This window comes from Rhipicephalus microplus, chromosome 9 (genome assembly GCF_043290135.1).
Source record: "Rhipicephalus microplus isolate Deutch F79 chromosome 9, USDA_Rmic, whole genome shotgun sequence".
NCBI classification, from domain to species: Eukaryota; Metazoa; Arthropoda; class Arachnida; order Ixodida; family Ixodidae; genus Rhipicephalus; species Rhipicephalus microplus.
This window is the reverse complement of record NC_134708.1, coordinates 120,354,036-120,372,397: the sequence shown is the minus strand read 5'-3', so window position 1 is coordinate 120,372,397 and position 18,362 is coordinate 120,354,036. Positions and strand designations below refer to the sequence as shown.

Sequence of the window (18,362 nt, the reverse complement as noted above, 5' to 3'; positions counted from 1 at the left end):
TCTATACCAGTCAGTGAAACTTGGGGATAAAGGTATCACTGTAAGGGAAGATTTTTCTTTAGAAACGCGCCAAGCCAGGAAAAAGCTGCTTCCATTTGCAAAGAATAGGGGCTCGCATCACAAACTGAGGTACAACAAACTGTACATTAACGGTCAGTGCTATAGCTACAGCGCAGCTCGTGATCATGTTTTTATAGAAAATAATTTTCGGGAACAGACATCGCGTCACAATATCGACAATTCGAGTATCTGTGACTTGTCACGTACTGAGCATACTGATCGCTCTGCTCGTCCGCTGGTCCAGAGTCAGCAGTTAAACCGTGATGTCACTGTTCTACCGCACCCTGCGCTGTAGGGTTGCGCGAGGGGCAGTGGTTTAGCGCCTACTGCCGCGAATTCTGTCTCTTTTCCTTTTACAAATATTAGAAGTTTATTACCAAAGCGCGATGAACTTGACTCTATAATCGATTGATGTTGATGTTGTTTGCTGATGAATGATGCTGATGTTTTGTTGACTGAAACAAGGCTTTCTTTTGAGGTAACGAGTATGGAATTGTTTGATTGCAAAAAGAAGTTCGACGTATTCCGCTTCGACAGAGGCCAAAGGTGTGGTGGTGGTGTTTTGATAGCTGTTGCAGATAATTTTGTTGCGTTGCCCATTAATTCCCCAAGTAACCTAGAACTAGTCTGGGTTGAGCTTTGCGTACGTTTTAAGAAGTTGATCTTGGGCATATGTTACCGTCCTCCGTCTTCGTGTCCCACTTTCGTTGATGTATTGCATGACGCGCTTAACATGATCACTGTACGTTTTCCCAACACTCCTATCCTTTTAGCTGGGGATTTCAACTACCCCTCGATTGTGTGAATAATGCATCGCCTTATCCTAGCCCTTTCTCGACTGAATGTAACAAGTTTTTGATGACTTGTCTAGACTTCAACCTGTCACAACTTGTCTCTGAACCTACTCGAACTACCTCAGCCACATCCAGCATTTTAGATCTTGTTCTAACTAACGTACCGCATCTTATCTCTTCACTCGTGTATCTACCTGGTCTCAGTGATCATTCGTCACTCCATTTTGATCTTGAAACTCCTGTCTGTAAACACATCAATCAGAGAAAATATATTAGAGGCTATAAACGTGCTGACTACAAGGCGATGAATCGTGAGCTAGCTCTTTTTCTCGATGATTACTTGCGGGAGTTTTCACTGCACTCTGTGGACACTAATTGGGAATTGTTTAAGGGCATTATTGAGCGTCTTATTGACCCTTTTGTGCCGCTCAAATCTTTGAGGTGTGAGAGAGAATCACCTTGGTTTAATAAGTATTTGAAAAGACTGTCCAATAAAAAGAAATGTTTATTTCGCTCTGCAAAGGTTATGAATTTTGAGGTGCAATGGGAATCCTATTTTTTCGTGGCTGCTGAGTACAAAGCTGCATAAGAGCGCCAAGGACACGTTCAACAACCACACTTTGCCTGCTATGCTTATTAACAATCCTAAACAATTTTGGAATGTAATAAACAAGAAATACACCACCACATTCTTACTTACATCTACTGATGATGTTGCAGTCCCGTCACACGAATGTGCTTCTGTTCTCAACAATGTTTTTGCGGTGGCTTTTTCTAATGATGTTTCTTGCGATAATTTTAACTATCCTGGTTTTGAAGTTCCTCCTATGGACCCTGTTATTTTTGAAGTATCCGGCATTCAGAAGATTAAAATTTCTCCTTCTTGTGGCATTGACCACATAAATTCCAAATTCTTGATTAATACAAAGTTGTATTGTTCCATAATTCTTAATAAACTGTTTGAACAATCTCTTGAAACAGGTTGTATTCCCAATGAATGGAAGTTGGGAAGGTGATTCCTCTGCACAAGTCTGGAAATATACATTGCCCTGACAACTTTCGTCCCATTTCTCTCACTAGTATACTTTTATATAGTATACTTCTCTCACTAGTATTTCTCTCACTTCTCTTCTCTCACTTCTCTCACTAGTATACTTCTCTCACTAGTATTTCTCTCACTAGTATTTCTCTCACTAGTATACTTTTATATAGTAGTATAGTATCATGGAGCACGTCATATACTCTCAACTCGTCTCTTTCTTAGAATCGAATTCTTTTTCCACTATAGCCCAGCACGGATTCCGTAAGTCATTTTCATGCGAAACCCAACTGATATGTTTCACGCATGAACTTCATTGCATCCTCGATCACGGATCTCTGGCAGACTGTATATATTTGGATTTTTCGAAAGCCTTTCACAAAGTTTCGCATGAACTCCTATTTCTTAAACTATGTAATCTTGACATTGACCCTAATGTATTTGCATTGTTAATCTGTTTTCTTTCAAACTGCTCACAATTCGTAACAGCAAACAACTTTGACTCACATCCTTTACCAGTCCGTTCTGGTGTACCTCAGGGGTCCGTTCTCGGGCCCCTTCTGTTTCTAACCTATATAAATGACTTAACGACAAATATTTCTTCTTCAATTAATCTTTTTACAGATGATTGTGTTATTTATCGGGAAATTAACGACAATAACGATGTCTCTTGCCTTCAATCCGACATTAACAAGGTCATGGACTGGTGCAACACTTGGAACATGAAACTAAACATTAATAAGTGTAAGCACATGCACATTTCTCGAAATTCTAGCCCAGCTTCCACTTACCACATTAACAATGTCTTTCTTGAAGCTGTACTCACTTATAAGTACCTGGGTGTTCACATTTCTTCTAACCTGTCTTGGAAAACTCATATTCATTATATCATAAATAACGCCGACCGCATGCTTGGGTATATTCGCAGGAATTTCTCTCATTCATCCAGTTCAATAAAACTATTACTTTATAAAATACTGGTTCGCTCAAAATTAGAGTATTCTGCATCTGTCTGAAGCACTGGCATTGAATCGCTCATTTCCGATTTAGAAGCTGTGCAGAACAGTGCCTGCCGTTTAATACTCTCCAACTATCACCGAACAAGCAGCGTAACCGCCATGAAATTAAGTTTATCACTCCCTCCTCTTTCTCATCGCAGGTCAGTAGCTTCATTATGTCTTTTTCACAAAATTTATTACAACAGCTATCTGCAACAGAAATTATTAACAAGGCCATCATACATAACAGCTCGAATTGATCACCGCAATAAAGTTGCAGTTCCATCATGTCACACCAAATGTTTTCATGACTCATTCATACCCAGAACTTGTGTCAGTTGGAATGATCTTCCCCATGATATCGCTTATATAACTGATAAAAGTATGTTTCGTGAAACTATTAATCTTCTCTATATGTTTGTGTATATATATATATATATGTTTGTATATATGTAGTATATATGTGTGTATATATAAGGTTATTATTGTTAGTATATGTTTTTCCTTATAAATTGTTGTCATTTATGCCGACTTTATTTCACTTACTTATCTGCTGTGAGTTTTTTCTTGGCTGTTTTACATTGCTTCTGTTATGTATATCTCCACTCCCCTCTGTAATGCCCTCGGGCCCTGAGGGTACGATAAATAAATAAATAAATAAAAGAATTGAGCTTTAATTTGTCATCAATACAGCGTGTTGTAGTGTAAATGACGCAGTCATCTGCGAACAGTCGCAATGTTACACCTGGTTCCGCACAAGAAGAGATGTCATTAACGCAAACAATAAATAATGTTGGCCCCAAAACAGACCCTTGGGGTACACCGGACAAAACACTGAAGCAGTCAGAGTCTACGTTGTTTAAAGTTACATACTGGGAGCGATTGGTTAAGTAGGCCGAGATCCATGCAATTATTTTGCTATTAATTCCAAAGGATTCAAGCTTGGCTATTAATTTGGAATGAGGCACACGGTCGAAGGCTTTCCAAAAGTCTATGAATATTGCGTCAGCCTGAAGTTTGGAGCCAATTATGCCAGCGAAGTCATGCGCTATTTTTGCAAGTTGTGTTACCATGGAGAGACCCCTAGGGAAGCCATGTTGCTATGTGTACAGCATATTGTTAGATTCTAAGTAATTTATAATGGCTTTGTTGAGGACGTGCCCCATTAATTTACAACAGTAGGTCGTCAGCGATATGGGTCGATACGTGTCCACCAGAAATCTGTTACCACTTTTGTGGATCGGGATTATTCTTGCGCGTAGCCAGTCTCTCGGTAGTGCACCAGTTTTCAGTGAAAGCATAAATATTTTAAACAAAAAAGAAGCAAGCTGTTCCGCATAACGCCCTAAGAAACGCATTTAGGGTTTTATCTGATCCCGGTGATTTCTTAACATTAAGTTGTAAAAGCAGGTTCAAGATACCTTGTTCGGTTATCTCGATTTCCGGCATGGCCGAGTCACGTTAAAGAAGTGGTCCTTGGACTGGGCATGCTTGGGTGAATACCGATTGCAAAAAAGAATTGAACGAGTTAGCTATTGCGTGCGTATTTTCAGTAACAATGGCGTTGATTTCCATCTTACGGATTTGACTGTCTGGCTTAGCTAGGTAACGCCGAAATTTCCTCAGCTGTGCTGTCATAAAGTCGGTTAGGGTGTGTGGAAAAAAAATAGGTTCGCGAACAGGCTTTTAAATTCTTCGTAGCACTGACTTATTACAGCTGGATCGCATTTACGCTTCCGCATTCTTTTCGACTTCCGTTTCTTGTGAATTATTTCTCGCATTATCCAAGGAGTACTTCGTTTTGTCCTTTTACGTTTCGTAGGAATGTAGGTGTCATCACAGTGAAAAATTGCTGCCTTAAATTTTAACTACAAGTTGTCAACATCATCGGAAGGTTCAGTGTAAAAATCGTCTAACTGCATTTCGAGGTAATCAATAATACTTTCATCGGCTGCTCTGGAATAATATTTAATAAATATATGGGAATTTTCATTGTCACTTTTTGCCGGGCCAAGATTGGGAAATTCAAATAAAACCATTTTATGATCGGAGATTCCATCTTTCACCATAACTTGAGCATTTATTGAGCTAGAATATAAAGCAGGGTCTAAGATGTTGGAAGCCAGGCCTTTAATGTGTGTGGCTTGTGTTACGCATTGAGATGACGAGAAACTTAGCATAGTATCCAGAAGTTGCTCGCAGCTATTTGCCTCTCTATTGCTGGTGGTTAGGTATTCCCAGTCTATTCCTGCCAAGTTGAAGTCGCCAACAAGTACCAGCTTCGTCCGATCATGCATTTTTGCGAGGATATAGTTGTGCAGTTCCGTAAGATAAAATTCAGGTGCCCCAGGCCGTTTGTATACTCCACCTATTAGTAGAGGTGTGGTTTGAAATTTTACAGTGCACCACAGACTCTCGTGGTTCGGTATACCATGTTCTTCATCGAACGCTAAACCATCTTTTATAGCGATAGCCACTCCACCTCTGCGGCTGTCATAGTCCTTGCGAAGTAGGCTATAGCCTTGTGAAATTATTTCTGAATCATGGATACTGGGATGAAGCCACGTTTCGGTAATAACCAAATATCAGGTGCAAAAGCCAGCAAGATCTCCTCTAGTTTGTCCGTTTTGTTCAATATACTTCTGGCATCGAAACACAACAAATAAAATGATGGCGTGTTTGCTTGGCTTCATATAGTTGAACTACTGCCTTTGCGGCCAGCAGTTTGGGAACACGCCGGCTGCAGAGGTATCCTCTTTCCCACGTGCCTATCCCAAACGTAGAGCATGTAATTTATTTGCAGCTTATTGAAAAGAAGCACAACCTTATCGCCGCTCTCTCGGTTAAATTTTCAGGACTCCCATTATTTCCTGCGTGTTTCACGGACTGCATATGAGAAATCTTCGGAAACCGATATGTTCATATCTTTCAACTTTGAACAGTTGCGCAGTATTGCCATCTTTTCAACAAAGTCATAAAACCGCAGTACGACGGGACGATCCCGATCAGTTACTTTTTTGCCAACACGATGAATGCGCTCCACAGTCTTTACTTTCTTTCAGTAGATGGCTAAAAATTTGGTTTCGACATATTTCCTCAAAGATTCGGGGCCTTTATCGTCATTTTCTGGTATGCCGTATATCACGATATTGTTACGACGGCTTCTGTTTTCTAAGTTGTCCATTTTACTGCACAATTGTGCGACTTGCTTTTGAACCGCATTAACAGTTGCTTCACACTTTCCAACTTTTTCCTTACAGTGGTTGAGCGATGCTAGTGTATTTTCAATGAGAGACAAGCGCTTTTGAACGCCCTGCTTTCCGATCTGAAGTTCAGTTTGGGAAGCCCTAATTTCTGTGACGGCATCTAAAATCTTCTGCAAAACATGGCAATCGGGACCAGCCTCTACATCAGAACTAGGACCTGGGTTTTCCTCTACGTCACCGCTCAGAATTAGTAGTAACTTAACTATACGAGACGCATCCACACAACATGACCATAAACAGCCTGGGCTCAGCAACACCACAAGGCATGCGCAGCCAGTTCTGAAACACCGTGAAATGATTTTTTTTACCAACCTGTGCATAGAAGAGCACGAAATTTAGCATCGTGCGCCTGGTGGTGCCACCGAGTCTACTGAAGCTCGGACGTAGGCGTTGCCCCATTTTATTCCGTTCCTTGTAGGTCGCTGGGGTTTCTGGGTTACCGAAACTTCTATCAAGATGGACAGCGTGACGCGACGCCGAGTCAAACCGGGAAAGCGATATGGCTGTAGCAGGGACCAGGCCAACTTGATACGGTGCTGTTGTCACAGATGCAATGTGTCCCAAAGGCGCCGGAAACGAGGCATCGCTGTGCAAACCCAGTCCCAGGAACACCTGTGCATAGAAGAGCACGAAATTTAGCATTGTGCGCCTGGCGGTGCCACCGAGCCCACTGATATGGGATCCCAGTCATGCTAGCCTTATCACCTCCCTTGAACTAGTATAAAATAGCTCTGCTAGGTTCATCCTCTCTAACTATAACCGCACTAAGAGTACAACCTCAATGGAAAATAACTTATCATTTATCCCATTGACTCACTGACAAAAATCGCCCATTTTTCGCTGTTCAATAAAATTTTCAAACTTACAACACTTATAATGACCTCATACTTCGGCCTCTGTACATCTCAAACCGGGTTACTCATCGTAATATAGTAGGAATCGCGTCATGTCACACTAAGTCTTTCAGTCGTTTATTCCCTGTACATCTTAGAACCACCTTCCCACAAGTGTCACAACCTTCACTGACTGCAAACTTTCTCACAAAATATTAACTAACATTACATAACCAATAAAATCTATTAGCTGATAACTACTATTCTTGTACATGAAAGCTGCCTGCGTGCCACAAAAGCTGGGATGAACGTCGCGGACAGCCTGGTCTCCTCCATGCTGCCGCAGCTGAGGGCGAGAACTAGCAGCTAGGCTGCCAAGGAGTTTCCTCCACGGGTCCATGTCACAGTCTTCCCGGCCACACGTGTGCAATGCACGTTTTCTTGCTGTGCTTGAACCGTTCGTACACAACTCTGTAAGTCGGAGCAGCTGTTTTTGCATTTTGTAAGGGCCCCCTGCAGGACCTCCAAGACTCGACAAATGGCTTTGCATGTGTGCGTTGGTCACACCTTGTGTACGCTCTTCCGAAACCGAGATTCTTAGTATAGTAACTAGCGTGCATAAGCAGCACAGACCACACAAAACTGCAAAAGGAGAAAAATGCATTTGAAGGTTCGAAACATTTTTTTTTTACCATAGAGTTGTCAGAAATCCATAATCTTTGGCCATAATGTACAAGAGAACTTTGAGAAGCACTGCAAGTTATTAGAACTGTCCTGCAGCATAGGTTGCATTAAGAGGCCTGAGGTGCGGCCTCACCAGTAATCACCGCCGGGAATGCACTCCCTCACCAGAGAAGGATTCGCCATCCTGGTGCAGTATCTGGCCACCACCTCCCACATGCATATGTCAAATAACTCATGGCCCTCAGTTCCCAGCAGCTGCGAAGCAACTGATCATGGCAGCGGTCAGATCTGCAACGCAGCAGAGGGTGCTAAGAATCTCTGGACTACAGGCCGCCTTTGGAACCTGAACTTGGCAACGTTTAACGCTAAAACCTTATCTAGTGAGAGAAGTCTAGCTGTACTACTCGAGGAGCTAGAGGGTGTTAAATGGGATATCATAGGGCTCAGTGAGGTTAGGAAGACAGATGAGGCCTATACGGTGCTACATAATGGGCATGTCTTTTGCTATCGGGGCTTGGCTGACAGAAGAGAACTGGGAGTGGGGTTCCTAATTCACAGAAACATAGCTGGCAACATAGAGGAATACTATAGCATTAATGAAAGAGTGGTAGGTATTGTAATTAAACTGAATAAAAGATACAAGATGAAAGCAGTACAGGCTTACGTGCCTACATCCACCCATGATGACGCTTCAGTTGAAAGCTTCTATAAAGACGTGGAATCGGCAATGAGTAAGGTAAAAACACAGTATACTATAGTGATGGGCGACTTTAATGCAAAGGTAGGGAAGAAGCAGGCTGGAGACCAGCCAGTGGGAGATTATGGCATCGGCACTAGAAACGCCAGAGGAGAGCTACTAGTAGAATTCGCAGAACGCATTAATTTGCGTATTTTGAATACTTTCTACCGAAAACGAGAAAACCGCAAGTGGACATGGAGGAGCCCTAATGGCGAAAATAAGAACGAAATAGACTTTATAATGACTGCACACCCAGGAATCGTGCAGGATGTGGAAGTGGTTGGTAAGGTACGATGCAGTGACCATAGAATGGTACGGTCTCGAATTCGCCTAGACTTGAAGAAGGAACGACAGAAACTGATACGCAAGAAGCCAATCAATGAGCTATCACTGAGAGGGAAAGTACAGGAATTCAGAGTGTCGCTGCAGAACAGGTACTCGGCTCTTAGTGAGGAAACCAACCTTAGCGTAGATACAATGAATGATAATCTAACGAGTATCATTATGGAGTGTGCAGTGGAAGTTGGAGGCAGGGTAGTTAGACAGGACACTGGCAAGCTTTCCCAGGAAACGAAGAACCTAATTAAGAAGCGTCAAAGCATGAAAGTGTCAAGTACAACAGACAAAATAGAACTGGCAGAGCTTTCAAAGTTGATTAATAGGCGTAAAGTATGCGATGTAAGAAGGTATAACATGGAGAGAATTGAACACGCTCTGAAAAACGGAGGAAGAGTCAAAGCAGTGAAGAGGAAACTTGGGATAGGCAAAAGTCGGATGTATGCACTAAGGCATAAAGAAGGCAAAATAACTACCAATATGGATAGGATAGCTAAAATAGCGGACGAGTTTTACAGAGATCTGTACAGTAGCCGAGACAACGATGACCTTAATACTATAAGAACTAGCAGTAACCCAGATGACACTCCACCAGTAATGATAGAAGAAGTCAGAAAAGCTTTGGAGAGCATGCAAAGAGGCAAAGCTGCTGGTGAGGATCAGGTAACATCAGATCTGCTGAAAGATGGAGGACAGATTGTGTTAGAAAAACTAGCCACCCTGTTTACGAGGTGTCTCCTGACGGGAAGGGTACCAGAGTCTTGGAAGAACGCTAACATCATCTTAATACATAAGAAAGGAGATGACAAGGACTTGAAGAATTACAGGCCGATCAGCTTGCTCTCTGTAGTATACAAGCTATTTACAAACGTAATTGCTAACAGAGTAAAAAAAAACATTAGAATTCAATCAACCAAAGGAACAAGCAGGATTTCGAACAGGCTACTCAACAATTGACCACATTCATACTATCAATCAGGTAATAGAGAAATGCTCAGAGTATAACCAACCACTATACATAGCCTTCATAGATTACGAGAAGGCGCTTGATTCAGTAGAAATATCAGCCTTCATGCAGACACTGCGGAATCAGGGCGTAGATGAAGTATATATAAACATTCTGGAAGAAATCCACAGGGGATCAACTGCTATCATAGTGCTTCATAAAGAAAGCAACAGAATACCAATCAAGAAGGGTGTAAGGCAGGGGGACACAATCTCCCCAATGCTATTTACCGCGAGCTTACAGGAGGTTTTCAGAAGCCTAGAATAGGAACAGTTAGGGATAAGAGTTAATGGAGAATACCTTAGTAACCTGCGCTTCGCCGATGACATTGCATTGCTGAGTAACTCAGGGGACGAATTGCAACTCATGATTACGGAGTTAGACAAGGAGAGCAGAAAGGTGGGTCTTAAGATTAATCTGCAGAAAACGAAAGTAATGTACAACAACCTCGGAAAGGAGCAGCGCTTCGAGATAGGTAATAGTGCACTTGAAGTTGTAAAAGACTATGTCTACTTTGGGCAGGTAATAACCGCAGAGCCTAACCACGAGATTGAAGTAACTAGAAGAATAAGAATGGGGTGGAGTACATTCGGCAAGCACTCTCAAATTATGACAGGTAGATTGCCACTATCCCTCAAGAGGAAGGTATGTAACAGCTGTATCTTGCCGGTACTTAGCTACGCAGCAGAAACCTGGAGACTTACAAAGAGGGTTCATCTTAAATTGAGGACGACGCAGCGAGCAATGGAAAGAAAAATGATAGGTGTAACCTTAAGAGACAAGAAGAGAGCAGAGTGGATTAGGGGACAAACGGGGGTTAAGGATATCATAGTTGAAATAAAGAAGAGCAAATGGACATGGGCCGGGCATGTAGCGCGTAGACAGGATAACCGCTGGTCATTAAGGGTAACTAACTGGATTCCCAGAGAAGGGAAGTGGGTTAGGGGGAGACAGAAGGTTAGGTGGGCAGACGAGATTAAGAAGTTTGCGGGTATAAATTGGCAGCAGCAAGCACAGGACCGGGTTAACTGGCGGAACATGGGAGAGGCTTTTGTCCTGCAGTGGACGCAGTCAGGCTGATGATGTTTTAGGTTTTGTACGCATAAGATTAACACTTATATTTATAAAAACAAAATGGTTGCAATGGCAAGATGTGTGTCTCCATCCACTTGTGACTTTTCTTGATATTTACCACTGCTGACTCTAACTTGAGATTTGCACGATCAGTTGTATTCTTTAGCATGTGAGGCTGATCAATAAATGATGCTTGATTTGCCTCAAAGCATCATAACTGTGAAATGTCAATTCGTAAATTATTCTTCCGTTCTGTATTAGTTTGGGGTCACAGGATCGAATCTTGGTGGTGGCAGCTGCATTTTCGATTGAGGCGAAAATGGTGTAGGTCCGTGTGCTCAGATTTGGGTGCACGTTAAAAAACCACAGGTTGTTGAAATTTCTGGAGCCCTCTACAACGGCATCTCTCATATTCATATGGCGGTTTTGGGATGTATCAATCAATCAATCAATCAATCTTTAAGTTGGTCATGACCTAGTTTCACTGAAAGAAATGAAATTTTCGGCATGGGATGCTGTGCCCTTAGAGTAGACTGTAAACCCAAGTTCTGCCCAGGCAGCGCTGTGAGAAATGCCACCACCAGTGCCCTCATCGCCGTCTTGGTCATAACTGCATGCGAATGTGTATTACTTCGTCTTTTTCGATGGCATTGAAGCGTATTTTCCTGTAAATCAAGGACTTGTCAAGCTTCTTCCTTCAATCCACCCACACTTCATATAAGTGGGAAGCTCATAAAAGTGAACCGCACTTTAGAAAAGTACTAAGCTCATAAAAGTGAACTGCAGCTACAATGCAGGAGATGTTTCAGTTATGTCGGTGTGCTGCAAGTTGGAAGTGGTAGCAAGCACTGCATGACATGAAGTTCGAGGCCTAAATACACTAAATTTGGGCATGCACATGGTGTCAAAGTGATGAAGTGTATAGGCGAGCAATAAATCTTACGATCAGTGGTACGAAGCTCACTTTATCCGGCATGAATGGCCCCGGCAATTTGTGTCATTGCAGTTGCATTCTTCATTCATCTCACAATGACTGCCTGTGCATTGAACTGTTTTATTACGCACCCAAAAATGTTCTGTCGGGGATTGTATTCTGTTTGCATATATGGCAAAGGAGGATAGGCGCGTGTTCACTTTTTCAGTGTACAACGAAAGGTGAAACCTAGGCCTCCGAGATAGCTTCAGCAATTGTCAAGACCACGGGCAGGGAAAAGGTGATGGTGGTCATGACCAGCATTTTGCGATTAACCTGTATGAAGCAAGTGCTAGCATTTGCTAGTTGAAACTGGAACTTGTAGCCTTCAAACCGTACGTACGCAATGCTGTAGGTTGATGACTCTTTGAGATCATTGGTGAATAAGGAGTGCATTATATGTTTATCATGCTCATCACGAGTCTCCATTTATATGTTTCACAGCGTGCACTGCAACAGAGGCTCTGCAGAGCTTCATTGCCAAGGTTACCACAGTTCTCTGTCAAGGCTGCTCAAAACAATAACAGGACACCCTACATTGTTTTATCTTTTGGTGAGACGGTTTTGGAGAATTTAGCACTCTGTTTTGTGCGAGTTACAGAAAAGGTAAAACTGAAGTAGTTTACATCTAAGGGAATTCACAACGTATCAGCAGAGTCGACAGAGGTTTTTCTCCGTAGCGGGCAGAGCTCTTGCATCTGCTGCTGTCTTTGTCGTTGTTCTGGCGAGCTATCTAGCAAGCACTTCATAGTAAAACCCCTTGATTAATTCATAGATGTTCCACTGTGCGTCCGACTAGTGGAGAGAACTTCGTAGCACTTTTTCCGAGTGTTCGATGTGCAAACTTACCTAATATTTAGCTCAATCATTGTTTCGCACTCGCTAGTTGCATTTGGTTGTGCCACTAACTCTGCAAGGGTGTCACACTTTGCACTACTCAAATCTGCTCCTACAGGTGGCACTACTTGTAGGCGAAACTCCAGAACCTTACGTCTATGGTATCCTCGTACTGCTAGTTACAAAATAGTTAGAGAAATCTCCTAAAAACGTTATTCATTTTTTAGAACCATGCTGTGTTGCATCAAGCATCAGTAACACTAACATTGGAGCGGCAGTTTCAAGGGCACGTCATGACCCTGCCCTAGCAAATGTTGTCAGGAGCATCACAGTGCCAGAATGGCAATTCCATGAACAAAGGAAAGAAGTGAGGACTTGAGGGCTTGTTTTTTTTTTATTGTGATAGCAATTATGCGGACACTCTTGGCTGGTTTCAACGCCAAAGTCGGTCGTCATTCACCGTATTAGTATACGTATGTATACTAATATGGGGGAATAATAATACATATATGAAAAACATGAGAAAGAAAAGTAAATAAGAAAATTACTCCGGGGTGCGGAGTTGAACATCTGACCTTTCGTTCCTGAGCGCACGGCGTTAGCTACTGAGCCACAACAGGGCACCTCCTTCAGCGTTGAAATGGCAAGCTATTTATATCTACCACTTAGAGCTGGTGGTGCCCATCTCGGCGGATATAGCATGTTTTCAGCATTATCAATGATATGTCGCACTGAGCGCGCTCGGCAGCTTGGCGCCCAGCTCGTCGCAATGCGCCGATGCGTACTCATCTCCTACGCGTGCTTTGCGCCGCGAAGTGATAGGGGGCTTATCCGCACGCTTATCCTGTGGTGGGCGAAAATCGCGTGCCTTCGGCTTTCACTGAATGATTGCGTTTAGTTGCCGGGTGCACAAAGGCCACTTCGCTCGCTGCGCAGCCCCCGTTTGCGAAAAGAGTGCACTTTCATACGCAGCAAAGTAACAACTAGGACACTTGTTAGTTCGCACTCATATCTGTATCTTTGATTTCTTTTTGTGTGTTGTTTTTGTTTAAACAGCATGTTGTGTGTCGAGCTGTAAACGATCTTAGTTCGCTCTGATCCTGTGTGTGTTGCTTTCGTGCTTCATTTGTGCGTGAGCAGCGACCTGAACATTTCGATCTGCTAGCGGTTCTCAGTGTTACATTCCAAGTTGTTGCTAACGCAATCATTGTTTCGCCCTTGCGGCAAAACTGTGACGTTTTAACACACAATAGTAATGAGAACTAGCAGACACTGGCGCCAAAAAAAGTATACAGGGTGTTATTTTTAGCTGTTCTAGTGTAAATGCAATGAAAAACGGACGAAAAGACATCTTGCCGCTGTCAGGGACCGAACCTGTGACCTTCAAATAATGCGACCAGTGTTCTAGCAATTGAGCCATAGTGGCAGTCATCTCCCACTGCACTTAATGGGTTGTGAATGAGTATGTGCATTTAAATGTTGGAGTGTCAGTCAGCCACAGTAGTAGCCGTTGAGGCAAATGTGAAATTGTTTTTGTGCCTTTTCTCTTTGCGAAGCACAGGAGCTTGTTACGAGCTCACGTATACTGCCATGAGGCATCCAGCCCACCAGAACGAGACTCTCACTCTTAGTGAAGAAAAGAAATGGAAATTTAAGGGCTCGTTTTTCTTTGTTAAAAAATATAGTTCCCACTGATTCCACTCCTGCACCAACTGCACCAAAGTGTGCCATATCAAATTTACTGTGCCACAGTTGTGCAGCTTATTCGTGGGGCGGCCGAAGTTACAATAACATGCCTAGAATTACTCCGCAGAATAAACAGCGGTCATGCGTGGATCCCAAGTAATCCAGGATGTAACTTGGCGATGATTCATTGGCAGACATTGTTTCAGGAACGCTACTGATAGCTCATTTGAAGAGTAGCACTGCATTACTATTTCCACTATTTCGAGCAGGTCTTTATAAGGAATAAAAAAAGATCTTTGATGTCAATGGAAAATGCTTGGTAATCTTTGTCAGTGTTAGTTTCTAAAAAATTGATTATTTAATACAAGTTCCTTATCAGAAAAAGGTCCTTTGTGGACAAACACTTAAGCTTAGCTTGTAAAGACAGTTCTACTGGCTTCTTCCAAGAGTCGTAATCTGACACAATAACTCTTAGACGAACGTGAACTTTATGAGTTTTTGCGCTGAATAAACCAATAGGTGGTTCCTTTTTATATTTGCTAAGGACTTCTCTAATTTAGTAAGGCTGAAGTTCTTGCATAGCTGAAGACTTTACCTTGTTTAGTGACACGTCATTTCACCCCTGTAGGAAGCACACAGAAGCCTCCTTCCTTATCAGCTGGCAGCACACATAGAGAATTGTCCGTCAGGTAGTCAGCGACGCACTTAATCGAGAGTTTCGGACGTGCTCCCTTAAAGCGGGCAATCACGTCGACACCCTCAGAAATAAGACGCGAAGCCACGTCCTCTGTCGCATACTTTGACTCCTGCCCCGCGAAAGTGAATAGTTCTTTGGGTCTTCTCTTGGTTCCCACGGCGAACTTGGGACCCAGTGACAGAGCGTCATGAATGTAGCCCGAAGGTTAACCTGCTTTGTCACGTGCACACGGTTGCAGCGTTCGAGAACTTTTTTAGTGAGATGGCTCCTGAGCTGTCTCAAGCAGACCTGCCACTCAAGTTCTGTCTTCTGGGCGATCAGGCGTGAAAATGTGTGCAGGTTCATGTCCATTGACGAGGGATTCGTTTCTCTGCGTAACCGTGTGAAGAGAAGCTGCCCATATAGCCTTGTCTGCCTGTGAAGATCCTATTTCAGGATTTTGCACACCCTTGCGATGTGCCCCGCAGATGTGACAAAGCCACAAAAGAGCACCCCCCCCCCCTTCATACGGAACAATTTTCCGGTGGACACAGAAGCCCAGTGAATGAACTTTGCAAACTAAAGCAGCAATGAGCGACACGATGGCGTAAGGGTCTTAATGATGGGTCTCTCTTGTTCTTTTGAACACACTTGCTGGTGCTATTAATTGCGGTCGGAAAGGCTTTTCTTGCAGTATGATTCGGCTCATTCAAAGCTGATAAAACCAGGGATTGCCTGGTTATGTTGAAGAAATGCCCTGTTGAAGTCATGTCATCACACTATGGCCGCTAGTTCTGCAAAAAAAGCAAGGAATTATTCTTGGCAGGCTACCCAGCGTTGGTGCAGTTGTCGGCAGCTGAGTGTTTGTTGTATGGTCCACGTATGGGGGGATGGCTGCAGACCAATGGTGAGCCCAATGTTGGAAAACCAGTGTCATTCTGTACGTACATCGAATTTCACACTATTTGAAAAACATAGCCCTGAAAGGATATGTCCATGTAGTGTTCTCTGCTCCAGGCAAACTAAGCCGTCTATGTAAGCTTACACACCCCAAGGAGGTAAAACCCATCGGTAGGAAGCAGCATGTAACTAAGTTTGTTGAATGTGCCCTAGCTATTGTCTACATGTTCTTGGTGTCATGTGGCGTGGTTTACATAGGACAGACTGGTAGGTGTGTTAATGACCGCTTGCGCGAGCACTCTTGCAATGTAAAAATCAAGATTTATTCTAGTGGTTTCTTGGCTATGCATTGTAAGACATATGGATGCACTCCATTCTTTGACCAGTGTGTCATCTTGGGCCGCAGTCGTAACCTGTTGACAAGGGAAATTATTGAGGCGAACGCTATTGAAAAATGTGGGAAGCTGCATGTGAGTGTGCCATCTGTGGCCTTATCTAAAAAAAGAACTGAATTTTCTGGGGCATGTGCTGTGAAGCATTCATCATCATCATTTATTTTACCCTTAAGGGCCTCTCTCGGGGCATTACATAAGGGGGGGGAAACAATCCAAGTACAAATTTCAATGAAAATGCAGTTCATGGTTACAGTTTTTGAGTTACTAAAACATACAGGTAGCAACAAAAAACAAAAATAAAACAGAGCATGTCAAACGAAATATTCAACAGTCCATTCGCGGTCCAAAATATACAGGCGGCAGAGAACAAACAACAAAGGAAAGACAAACAGCGATTAAGAGTCAAGGGTAGCTAGTAATAAATCTCTAAATTTAAAAGCAACTTTTTCGCTGACAATAGCGTCCGTCAAACCGTTCCACTCATCGATAGCCGTAGGAAGAAATGATTTATTATATTATTGATATAGGATTGTTAATTTGAGATCAGATCACAATTAGGTTTCCTTGATAGTGTGCTGTGCCACACATGTACGGTTTTTTAATGTTAGTGGCGTTACATAGATTGAGCTCTATATTGTGTTGTAAGGGTACACAATAAACAAGAGTTGGAAGTTAGCGCTCACAATGTGGTCTGTCTTTCCCCTTCTTGACTGCATAGCATCTTTTCTTCATGCTCAAAGTGAGCTGCGCTAAAGCAGTATCATGTTATCTTTTTCTTCCACTGTGTGCCTTTAGTTGTCCGAGGTACCTAAGCTTTGCTTTGCAGTCGTATGCGGTCATTGTCTCATCACCATTCAAGCAAGTAATTATGGAAAATGATCTGTCCACAGTATCACCTTCCTCACAGTCTCAAGCATTGTTTACATCCTTGAGTAAAGAAAAGTACTAACTCGAGCCTTTTAAATAAAAGTCCAGCATGTTTCTATCTAGAGAAAGAAAATCGCACCCCGAGGACTAGCGTTGCAGAAGGCCTGTAGGGAAGTGTGTTCCCATTGCTTAATTGCAATTAAAATATCAATTACTTTAGTCTCTCGTTACATTAAGCTGTCAAAGGGAACCACATAATAGCCCTACAGTTAAGGCATTCAGTGAATGTATTTGTTCGCATTTCTCAAGGTGGCAAACTTATTCCTCCATAAAGTTGTCACAGCTATTGAAATCGCATGTGATCAACTGTCACGCAGGTGGAAAAGTACGTGGGGTACAAATGAGAACTTTGGCGCCAAGTGTCTGGTTGTATTGCAGTCGCTGAACTTTTTTCCAGTTAATCCTCAAGCATTGCTCTAGATGTAGGAACTGTCTCAGGGCTGAGCAATTCGGCATCTTGAAGATGCTTAATGCCAAAGAACTTTAGACTGGCACATAAAATGTGAAGAAAATGCACTCACACATGATCATTTGGAAAAGTACACCAAAAAGGAAATGAACAATCATAAATCCCAAGCCAACCACATTCTGGTGTGAACCGGCGTTTACTTTGTGGTCCGTGAACAGTGGCGCCCTCACAGAAAACAGTGGTGGCAACTGTCAACTCAGGCAATGTGATCAAGCTGGTCGCACTTCATTTTTTACAAAGCAACGACCGTGTCAGGAGCAGCACCGCAAGCTGTTTGAGTCACAGTGATTAGCGATGCAACTCCAAGGTGGCAACTCCTCTAGTATATCCTTTTGCGCATTTTAGGGGCGAAGCTCCTTATAGCGGCACCCGTTCGTCCCTCGTAGTCGTAGTTGTAGTGTGAAACCGGTCTTACGCTTTGACCTCCAAGGTGGTGCCGGTGGGAGATTTCTCCTGTGCGTTGTTGAACAATAAAAAAAATTCGCAGGGTACGCATTAACTAAAAGCCGAATTCTTCTGCCTGTCATTCCTCAATAGAAGCCAATGGCATGTTCCAGTAGGAAACGTTATTAGAAGTATTAAAGTGTTAAAAGCCAACTTCTGCTGTCTCTCATTCCTAGTAGCAGCCATTGTTTACTCCAAGTTAGTGCCCGGTGAGATTTCTCCTGTG

General features: G+C 42.8%; 1 protein-coding gene across 5 annotated transcripts in view; it reads left to right on the top strand.

Moving 5' to 3' along the window:
- LOC142772135 (uncharacterized) overlaps positions 1-18,362 on the top strand; it is a 94,635-nt gene that overhangs the window by 22,251 nt on the left and 54,022 nt on the right. The window lies entirely within an intron of this gene.